Consider the following 9,248-nt stretch of genomic DNA (forward strand, 5'->3'; position numbering starts at 1 on the left):
CAGGAAGAATGCTCTACTCACAATGCTTCCATTCCATAAGACACAAATTCTATCCATCAATACATACGTATATATTTTTCTGTTATAAATAACATTTCCCTCACTTTGGATTATAATATTGCCAATCAAAACTGAAGAATAATCTGAATTTACGCCATTAATTGTTGTATTCGAGTTGAAAGCTATATTGCGGCGCGAAATTACTGGGCGATAATGGACTCGGTCGCCAATTTTTCACTGTCGATTGTGACCGAGCTTGAAAAATGAAGAGACCTATATTTTCCAGTTTTCAGATCCGATCACCTATTCTCGAGCTCCTCGTCGCAAAAAATCGGCGACTAGAGTCCTTCAATCAGTAAGAATGCTCCACTCACCCTGTTCCCATTTATATATTACAATAAAAATGCTATCCATAGCATTGATAGATATTTTTAAAATCACAAATTGCATTTTGCTCACTTTGGATGTTAATTGTGACAACCTACAGTCTGTGGCGGTTACAGAGAGGGGCTAGGAGGGCTATAGCCCCCTCGGGCACCCAATTTACACTATGTAACATAGTAATTTTGTTTAGAGGTCGACTGGAGAAGTGAGCTCCTAGCCTCCCTTTTCCCTATCCTAGATTCATAGCTTCTGTATACGGAAAACAATCGGAATTAGTGCCATTTATTTCGAAAAATATAATTCATGATTGACAATAAAATCCAAACATATTGAACATTTTCTCCGTTTTTATATTTTTACTATAAAATAGAGAATACTTAGCAAAAACTATTTTAATAGGAAAGAGAATAGACATTTAAAGAGAACACTAAATAAATAGATAAATACTATTTTTTTTAGGAAAGGTGTTGCGTGTGAGTTGGTGAGAAGCTGTGTAACACTGATCAGTCCATGCATGTATTCGAACCCATAAACATAAGGGCAGCTTTACGACCTTCTCTTCTAACTTGTGTGGGCACCGAAGGTTACACCGGTTCTAAAAGTAACTATTAGTTCATGCTAAGAAATCGCGAGGGCTGAATGAGTGATTAATTGAGTAGAATAGGTAATAATCGAATAATAATGATAAAAATCGATTTCAATTTTATTAGAAATCGATTTTTAAATGCCAAAGATCGAGGAAATCGAGATCGATCCTTCATCTTCGAGTTTAGATCCAAAATCGATTTTTCAACATCGATCTGACCCTTTCTATCTATCTCAGTAGCGTCACCACTGGCCTATGGTCACCTCATCCGTGAAAGACTTTTCTGTTAGACCGGTAAATTGGAAAGGCACGCCTTCGATCATTAGTAAATCATATAAATCAATTGTTCTTTCTAAAAAAATAGTGAAACTGAAAGGTTCTGAGTACAAATTTTTACTACTAATAATTGACGCATATATTCGAAGTGGATTTTTAGGAATTTTTTCGAATTAGTAAAATGAGAGTTTTTTTTAATGTATAACAACCATACTTTTGCACAAACTGTATTTAAAAAAAAGAACCGTCAATGTTTTCGATTACTCGATCTTTACGCTCGAATTCCGATTTTTGTTGAAAAGTCGAGCTTTTCATTTCGATTAAATATCGATTGCTCGAAAAATCGATTTTGACCGTCATTTTTCCATCACTAAGTGCAAGGAGTTTGCATAGAGAAGGCTCAATTCCATCCCATAGAAGGCTTATTTCTGTTGCCACATCGGTCGAATTTTAATCGGTTATCAAAGATGTCCGCGGCCCATTGATGAGTGCAATTTGATCCACTTTTTCCCATTTTTGCATTAACATGTTTGTAATTGCGAGGAATATCATTAAAACGTTATGAAATTGATAGATCATGCATATAAATTTCTGCTAATACCCCCTAATTGTATCTAAATTCCCCGTGAAACTCGGATTGATTTGTCCGTCAGCGACACGAGTGGCGACTTTTGTAAACTCATTTAAATGCGAAGTGGGTGACACAACACTTTTATAGGCCGACTTGAGGATCCGCTTTAGCAATATTCCTAAGTGAGTGGTATAACCGATGCAACCTTAGCGAGGCCCCTTCATCCCTCGCAAAAATTCCTTTGAGCTGAGTGAGTGCTTTTGAAGGGTTTTCGGTTGGGAAGCTGGGGTTGATCACTGCTGCGAACCCTCCCATTGCACAGTACATGTCTCGTAGCCATAGCGTGATCCCTAACGCTACGGGCAATGGAGACTACTTTTCTGTTTGATTAATTGAGTGATATTTTGAAACTTGGTCATGGCATGCTGACGAATTTTTGTTTTCTACGATGAAGAAGTATTTGATACATGAACTCCATTTCACTGATTAATAATCTCCGTCCGCCATTGTTTTAATTAACTTAAAATTTCATCAATCCCACGTTTAGTAATCATGGTAATTTATTAATTGAAAAATTGATTCCCAATTCAAATGATCAAAGCAGTACCAATATATATTGAGAACGCAATAATTAGGCCAAATGGACCTAATCAAGCAAAAAATCACAATTTCGGGAAAAAATAGAAAAGTTAATTTTGCACTCGGCATATGAAACGCGAGCAAAAGGGTCGTTCCGCACACAAAATGGTATTATTTGTTCTTTCCATCTAAAATGTTCATAAAATTATCGCATATCGTGCTTTCAAACTATGTTTGTATAATCGTTTCTGAGAATCGTTAATAACAGTTTTTTTTCCAGAGAAATATTTGTCAATTTTAACTTTTACAGGTACAAGGGGTACTTTAATTTCTTCATCTAATTCAGCTTGAAAAATTTGCTGAGACTAATTGTAACTTACGCATGATGAATTTTCATTTTAAGTGGTAAAATAAAACAGACATTGGTTAAATGTTTATTTAATTTTTTGATCCTTTCAAATTTTGAAAAAAAAAAAAAAACATCGATTTTGCTTTCTTTTACTGCATCAAAAGCCTCTGTGCCTGCTGGCATGACCTGAGAAATGACCTGTTAAGGTTACAGCGGCTTGCGCACTCAAACGTTACTTATGTGTTATGCTGATATTGCAGAGATAGTACTATCAGTACGCGACACAAATGGGATACCTGATATTCAAGAGCAAGTTTCCAATGCCCACATCATCTACACCAGCGAAAATTACTCAGAATGGAGCTCTGCATGGGGATACTGGGGAATCATTAATTTAATTTCGCCCATGCGGCCATTGAAAGATTACAGTATTATTAAAAATATCGTTGCCTGTATAAGTATTATCGCTCCACGGTCTCTAATTTATCTGTTAGTGCAAGAACTTCATGCATTGCCATTATTCTGCCAGCATGAATGCACAATAACCTTTAAGTCATGTTCCCCAAGCGCACACCGATTATAGTCCTCGAGGCCAAAATGCCGACGAAAATCCAGAAGTAGTTAATCCATTTTAAAGAACTCACTCGCGACTGCATGTATCTATGTTAGTTTCCCGGAAATAGTTGACCGAGGAACTCCGCTAATTACAGCCAATTTTTCAGGCGTTTCTAATAAATAGCATAAAAATTATTATCAAGATGAATCGCTCGATCGGTGCTTTTTGGAAACTTATAGTTCTTTTATAACTTAAGTTACAATCTTGAAATTTTTAGAGCAAATAAAATAGACCTTTATCGGCATTAGCCGGCATATTAAAATTTATAATCTTCACTTTCATATTTTATTTTATGCATATTTGTTGAATTTGAATAAAAGTACAATACTATTATGTATACCCTGAAATCTTCAAGTAGTTCATTACGCTAGTTTCTATCTCTACATAGAACAAATTAAGTTTCTCGAAAACTGGTTAATTACAAAAGAAATTTAAGATTTTCTCAACAAGTGACAATCTTCAGTCGAGGTATGCCATTTTCTATAGTTGTGAACCAAGAGAAGAGAACAAATAACATACTTATTTGACGAATTTTAACTACACAAATACTATTTTGTACATCCTAAAAATTTAGAGTAGTTTGCTACGTTAGGTTATATCTCTCCATAAATAAAACTATCATTCCTAGAACAGGCTAATTGCGAGAGAAAATAGAGTTTTTCTCAACAAGCGACAACTCTGAGTTGATATACGTCATATTATATAGTTGCGAAACAAGAGACGTCTAATATGCATATTTTTTGACTTTTAATTTCACTAAAATACTATTTTATGTTATTCGAAAATTTCAAATAGTTTGCTTCGTTAATTTCAATCTCTCTATAGATCTTACTGCTGGTTAATTAAGATGGAAATTTGAGATTTCTAAACAAGTGACAATCTGCAGTTGAGCTACGCCATTTTCAATCGTTGTGAACTAAGAGACGCTCTTTTTGAGTTCTCAGCTCCATAGTTACGCCAAGTTAAGTTGTTGCAAACAATACTCAATACTATGGCGACGTTACGTCCTTTCGATTAAGCGCATCTTTAGCACCTACCCTGGAGCCATTTGCTCCCATTGCTTTCGATAAACGTTTCCTTAATATTACTCTTTCACTCCTGCGGGGCACCAAACTTCTACCTACCAATCCAATCCTCCTACCTGTAACTCCTGCCTTCCAGCCACGAATCCCAACTTCAGATTTATCTCTCTTTCCCAACTTCTCCGCCGCGAGTATGAAACAGACCGACTGGAAAATATCTAAACCTCACGAGCTCCATATATATCCGTTTAACAGATCATCCGCCGCAACACCCCCGAAGCCATTGCCGTCCTTAAATCCTTGGGAGGCGTTTGGAATTGGGTTTTCACCGTGGGTACACGGGGAGTGGAAGGGGGAAAATATGAAGGCATGTACCTTGAGATTGGAGGCGTACGAGAATAGCTGTGGGGAACGCCTCGCCGAGTTTTGGGAATATTTGTGGCTCGTCGATGTAGAGATTTGTATATCTCCGAATGATATTAAATTCTAGGCAGTCATATCGAAAAAAGTTTTGAAATATTTTGTACATAAAAATCAAATACGGTACTTTCGCGTGAAAAAGGTGTGGCAATAGTGAATTCAATGTAAAAAATCGAAATCGTAAAAGCTCTCAGACCCAACAAATGACAGATCTACGCACTGTTTTGTGTAGCATACAGCCCATATTATTGCAGGGGAGCAAAAATTTGGGATCTCACTGCTATCATTTGAGATTTCGCCAGATATAGATACAGCATGTAGGATTTTGAATATCTTCGAGTGATACTAAATTGTACGTCGAAAGCGTGAAGGCATAATTCTTCTGAGATATATTTTGCTGAGTAAATTATCCCCACATTGACTGTGGTTGTTCTACCTGCACAGGTAATAAATTGACAATATTATTTCGAGCACTTAGTACTACCAAAAAATAAATTTTATTTCTAAATTTGTAATTAGCATTAGCATTTTTGAAATATTGTACATAAAAAGCAAACACGGCATTCTTGCGTAAAAATGATGTGGCAATAGTAAATTCATTGTAAAAGCAAAAATAGTTTAAGCATTTAGATCCACCAAATTATATATCTGCCTACTTTTTTGTGCACCATCCAGCCCTCATTGTTGCACGGCAAAGAAAATCAAGATCTCATCACTAATAGCCCGGTCAAAATAGACATTGACCCTTGCATAATTGCCAACAAGCTGAAAATTCTCATGAACCTCAAGGATACCACTCTAATGAAATCCTGAAAAGTCCCCATCGATCCCGTGTGTGCAAAAAAATTTATTCAAGGTCAAAGGTCACAAAAATGAGTTTTTTGCATTTTTTGGCCAAACGGTTAGTTTTATGATAAAAATTGATCAAATCAAAATTGTAGATCAGAAAATTATGTACAAAATTGTTATTTCTATTTTTTTCTCTAAGATTTACCGTTTCTGAGAAAAAGCCTTTCGAATGTAGGCTGGAGCTGTACTCTACGTAATATGCTTGACTATATTGTTGCGTTCTCCGAACATTATTGGAACATTATTAATTATTATTTAAAAGGTTTTTTTCTCAGAAACGGTAAATCTTAGAAAAAAAATAGAAATGACAATTTTGTACATAATTTTCTGATCTACAATTTTGATTTGATCAATTTTTATCATAAAAATAACCGTTTGCCCAAAAAATGCAAAAAACTCATTTTTGTGACCATTGACCTTGAATAAAAGTTTTTGCACATACGGGATCGATGGGGACTTTTCAGGATTTCATTACAGTGGTATCCTTGAGGTTCATGAGAATTTTCAGCTTGTTGGCAATTTATGCAAGGGTACCCCTATTTTTTGGGCTAATTTGACCAGGCTATAAAATTGGAGATGTAGTCATATAAGGATTCATAGTAGAATTTAAGTTAACATCAGCTACGACAATTACCACTTAAAATGCTTTAAAATATTCGCTTAATCCATCCTATTGCATATAAGTTTACTTTAAGCCTTTAAGAATTGTATGCTGCAAAGGAAAAAAATCTCATCTCTAATAAAACAAGCCTTTACAAGACCTGGCATTTCCAAATGTATAGAAGCAGGCTAAGCTAGTTACTGCTCATTTGGGAAACGACTTTCATAAAATCTAGATGAGTTTTCCTGGTACTAGCTCAAAAAGGCCAAACAAGGGGAATGCATCCGATCTGGAATCTGTGAATAGCATATTTAGAACTGTTACTTGACATTTTAGGCTAGTTGAAGTGGACATTCAAATTTTTAAAAATCAGCAGAATGTAACACGCTTGAGAGATTCTTTTCTCAGTTTTTGCTCAGTTCTCAGTTTAACTTTAATGAAGGAATACGTTTATGGAGTGGTCATTCTAAAGGGCAAAGGGTTATTTTTTCAGACGTATTTCTTTTTAATTTAACTTTATCCATCAGAACACGAGCTCGAATTCTGACGAGAGTAATAAAGCAATATAGGCTGGGAAAATATTGCCTTCCATGGACATACTTTTATATTTCGTGAAAAATTCTGATCACGTATTTTTTAGCAAGCATATATTGTTAATTTCGTCGTACAGAAAATAAAAAATAAATTCTCTTCTTGATCAACAGCTTTCAGTTAGTTCTCAAATATGTCTCCTCAAAGGTTTGCGAATCCGTACTTTGTTAGAAGCATGTGGGGGCCATGCATATGAATTCCCGTTTTATTTTATTTAATTCTTATCCTATCGCGGCTCCCTGCGTTGTGTCGTAATTGTTTCGTGTCACCAACAGTACAAAGGGAAGAAATTGAGGAAATGGTTAGAGAGCCCGGTAATGGAAGTCAATATGAAGGTAAAATGATATCTTTAAATTTAATTGTTGAAAGGTCCTAAATTTAAAGTCTTATAGAGCAGTTCCAAATAAAACTCTTAGCTATTTACCCACTTAATAACCCGTAATCGGTAAAATCGGAATCTATCCAGCTGAAAGCTTCATGCTCTGCAGAGAATTAAATTGCATTTGAAGAAAAAACTAAAAAAATGCAACATTTTTAATAATGAAATACGTAAGTGCTAAAAAACATACTTTCCATCAAAATACTGCCAAGCTGACTTCGATTCATAGCGCTTGAATTTTTAGTGGTTACTAATTTAGTAGCTATTATTTTTACGTAATTGCAGTGCGAGAGAACGCTACAGTGCCTTACGTCTGCATAATTTCATTTTTTACTAGAAACCATCGTTCGAAACCATATAAATCATTATTGCATACACTGTGAGATAAATTTCCCGCGCTGCAATATCAATCTCGTACGTAGACTAGAAAAAAACGGAAATAAAATTAATGAATTACTATCAGAAGTCATGTATGATGTTTATCGCGGCGGATTCAATTCTAGTGCCGTCCTGTGTGTGTATGGCTAATTATATCATAATAGTCATGATATAGGACTCTGAACCATATCCAGGTATTAAAAATAATAAACGCTATGCCTCACGGAAAAATATGTGTCGTAATAGTTATGGCTTTTCTTTTTCGGCGTAAAATTTAATACTACGTGGATATATTCAACTTTCTACGCTGTAAGTTCACAAATGAATTATAAAACTTATAATATATCAATATCTGGATTCGTTCTTGGATCAGATTTCCTGAGAAATTAAGTTTAAAGAGTGACATGGAGAGCATAATATTCAATCCGCGCTGTACTACCAGATCCGACAGAAACGATAAAATAATAGAGATATTATTTGGAAAGGATCGGTTATAGAAATCGTTTTAACCCCGAGCAAAAGTCTTCAAAAATGCAAGATAGAAATCAGGAAGTCATATCTCACACGACGTGGACATAGACATTTAATTTCTCATGCAGATTGACGGTTAGTGGATAGTGACAAACCATCTCCCGCTACACGCCTATTTTGAGTTTGAGCCTCTCATTTATACGATTACGCTCAGCCCTTTCTCGCATTTTTTGACTTAGGGATGTCAATAATTCCAATTCGGAATATATTTGGACCTCGCTGATCCACAAGGAACTGGTACTCTAGGATAGAAACATTTTTCCTTATGACAGACACATTTTGGAAAGTTGGCACATTTGCAGAAGGCTATATCAAATAGTTTCGTCGCCTCCTTAGTAAAAGTCCTCAACAAGTCATCCTATGTTTTTTGCGTCACTGCTGGAATAAAAGCTTTTTTCTAAATGGCACATGCATTGACAGAAACTTTAGTGATATCTTCTTACACGAAAATATGGTCAGTATAGTCGGCGGTGGCATAAAAGAGTATATTCCCATCCTAGTGACTACCCTTGACAACTTCAGACATGATTCCACGTTTTGAACTGATGAAAAATCCCTATTTCGATTCATTTATCGCATGCATTGCGTAAAATGAGGCTACGTGTTGCGGGTTGCCTACCCCTCAAAACTGCTTTCGGGGGTACGATAAAGGGTCATTTTTATCGATAATTAAAAGGAATAGAGCTCACATATTTGGTCTAAAATATCAAGGAAAGACCAATGTTATGCCCCACTGGAAAAAAATGAGTGCTTGCTAAAACCAAATTAAAATTATTTAAATTTTTAACGTTTTTCGTTAAAAATTTCGAAATTTCAAGACAAATAGCGAATAGAAGATATATACCAATTTTGCAAAAAAATCATATCTGTAATACCCACGGGGGTACGCAACTTTTGCTGGGTATTACGATTCACTCCTAAAAAAAGTGGCAAAACGAGGCACCGTAGTCCTTACTCCCCACGCCGCACGGCTATTAAGGAGGTTTGCGGGGTAGTACGTAGATTGTAGATAGCTATGAATTTATCTCCAATAACAGATGGGAGATGGTCTTTGTAATGGAACGAAAAAAGCTGCCCGGTGATGTTGTAAAAGAACCACGACTCATAACAAATATT

The sequence above is a fragment of the Ischnura elegans genome, chromosome 7 (assembly GCF_921293095.1).
Source record: "Ischnura elegans chromosome 7, ioIscEleg1.1, whole genome shotgun sequence".
In the NCBI taxonomy this organism is placed as follows: Eukaryota; Metazoa; Arthropoda; class Insecta; order Odonata; family Coenagrionidae; genus Ischnura; species Ischnura elegans.